Genomic DNA, 2,642 nt, shown 5'->3' on the forward strand with positions numbered 1-2,642 from the left:
TTAATTCCTTACCTGTGTGCTAATTAGATATCACCTTGTTTTCACATTAAACAGACTTCCACATGAGAAAGCAGCAAGGATGCAGTGGCGTTAATGTTTCCTGGTGTCAACCTGTATTATTTCAGTAGACATTGAAATGAGGATGCATCTTGCTGCCTTTCCAATGAAGCAAGTTTAATTTAGTAATAGGTGAAAAACCATCCTTACAAAGGTGTTAATCAGAGACTTGGCTTTGTGGACACTTTTCAGAGAACAAATTTGTTAGCATAAAAATAAAGCCAGAAAATAAAGAGCTGTTTAATCACTCAATTGGATTTTTCTGCCAGCATATTTTTTTTCTCTGCAACCCACTGCTAAATTGTGCTTCCTAGCTGTTTTTATAAAATCACTGAATCAAATCTAACTCTGATTACATCAGAGAAGGCCATGTACCCTACACCATAAGAGGAGGTTTGAAATTTTGACTTGTCTCCTTAAATATCACCAAAATCTGATCACAAGGTTAATTACGTCCCTGGGTGGGATTGAACCACCAACATTTTGGTTAATAGCCAAACACACTAACCGATTGCGCCACAGAGACACTTTGCAAAATTCCATACTGACAAAGGCTAATAAGCATTCATCTAAAACGTTTCCTAGAAAAACTTTAAAAAGTCAATAATCTGGAGAGTTTTTGTAAGATGTTTCTTCCATCAACCAACGAAGAAACACATTGGTACTTTCCCATGATGAGTGAGTGCTTCAGGATCTCTTGCACTTACATGTGCAGCAGAGTACTGCAATGGAAGCATGCTGGGCCCATAACCCAGAGGTAGGCAGATTGAAACTATCCTCTGCTATATGCATTTTTTTTGTTAATTAAAGTAATCCAAAACTGGGATTGATATTTTGTCTCTTTTATTTTTACTTAAAGTACAATAACTTTTACCATTTTAATTTGTTTTAATAGTATATTGACAGTATTGTTTTCTTTCAAAAATCCACTTCATTTTCTTTACCCTATTATTAAAATGGTAATTGACAAAAACAAACTACATTGTCACCAGAAGAGCAATACAAAATGTACAAGTGATATATTAAAATCATCTTTCCAGCTTGAATTTCAATGATGCATTGGGTCAACAATTTTGTGAGAAATATCTTCACCCTTAAATAAAGATTTTCTTAATTCCTTACCTGTGTGCTAATTAGATATCACCTTGTTTTCACATTAAACAGACTTCCACATGAGAAAGCAGCAAGGATGCAGTGGCGTTAATGTTTCCTGGTGTCAACCTGTATTATTTCAGTAGACATTGAAATGAGGATACATCTTGCTGCCTTTCCAATGAAGCAAGTTTAATTTAGTAATAGGTGAAAAACCATCCCTACAAAGGTGTTAATCAGAGACTTGGCTTTGTGGACACTTTTCAGAGAACAAATTTGTTAGCATAAAAATAAAGCCAGAAAATGAAGAGCTCTTTAATCACGCAATTTGATTTTTTTGCCAGCATATTTCTTTTTCTCTGCAACCCACTGCTAAATTGTGCTTCCTAGATGTTTTTTATAAAATCACTGAATCAAATCTAACTCTGATTACATCAGAGAAGGCCAGGTACCCTACACCATAACAGGGGGTTTGAAATTTTGACTTGTCTACTTAAAGATCACCAAAATCTGATAACAAGGTCAATTAGGTCCCTGGATGGGATTGAACCACCAACCTTATGGTTAATAGCCGTACATACTAACTGATTGCGCCACAGAGACACTTTGCAAAAGTCCATACTGACAAAGGCTAATAAGCATTCATCTAAAACGTTTCCTAGAAAAACTTTAAAAAGTCAATAATCTGGAGAGTTTTTGTAAGATGTTTCTTCCATCAACCAACGAAGAAACACATTGGTACTTTCCCATGATGAGTGAGTGCTTCAGGATCTCTTGCACTTACATGTGCAGCAGAGTACTGCAATGGAAGCATGCTGGGCCCATAACCCAGAGGTAGGCAGATTGAAACTATCCTCTGCTATATGCATTTTTTTTGTTAATTAAAGTAATCCAAAACTGGGATTGATATTTTGTCTCTTTTATTTTTACTTAAAGTACAATAACTTTTACCATTTTAATTTGTTTTAATAGTATATTGACAGTATTGTTTTCTTTCAAAAATCCACTTCATTTTCTTTACCCTATTATTAAAATGGTAATTGACAAAAACAAACTACATTGTCACCAGAAGAGCAATACAAAATGTACAAGTGATATATTAAAATCATATTTCCAGCTTGAATTTCAATGATGCATTGGGGCAACGATTTTGTGAGAAACATCTTCACCCTTAAATAAAGATTTTCTTAATTCCTTACCTGTGTGCTAATTAGATATCACCTTGTTTTCATATTAAACAGACTTCCACATGAGAAAGCAGCAAGGATGCAGTGGCGTTAATGTTTCCTGGTGTCAACTTGTATTATTTCAGTAGACATTGAAATGAGGATGCATCTTGCTGCCTTTCCAATAAAGCAAGTTTAATTTAGTAATAGGTGAAAAACCATCCTTACAAAGGTGTTAATCAGAGACTTGGCTTTGTGGACACTTTTCAGAGAACAAATTTGTTAGCATAAAAATAAAGCCAGAAAATGAAGAGCTGTTTAATCACT

At 34.6% G+C, this 2,642-nt stretch overlaps 1 non-coding gene across 1 annotated transcript; it reads right to left on the bottom strand.

Annotated features, from left to right (window-relative positions):
- Positions 1-509: 509 nt before the first annotated feature.
- Positions 510-583, bottom strand: TRNAN-AUU (transfer RNA asparagine (anticodon AUU)). The gene has a single exon. It is a non-coding gene; the product is annotated as a tRNA-Asn (tRNA).
- Positions 584-2,642: the final 2,059 nt, after the last annotated feature.

This window comes from Pseudophryne corroboree, unplaced genomic scaffold (assembly GCF_028390025.1).
Source record: "Pseudophryne corroboree isolate aPseCor3 unplaced genomic scaffold, aPseCor3.hap2 scaffold_1923, whole genome shotgun sequence".
Taxonomy (NCBI): domain Eukaryota; kingdom Metazoa; phylum Chordata; class Amphibia; order Anura; family Myobatrachidae; genus Pseudophryne; species Pseudophryne corroboree.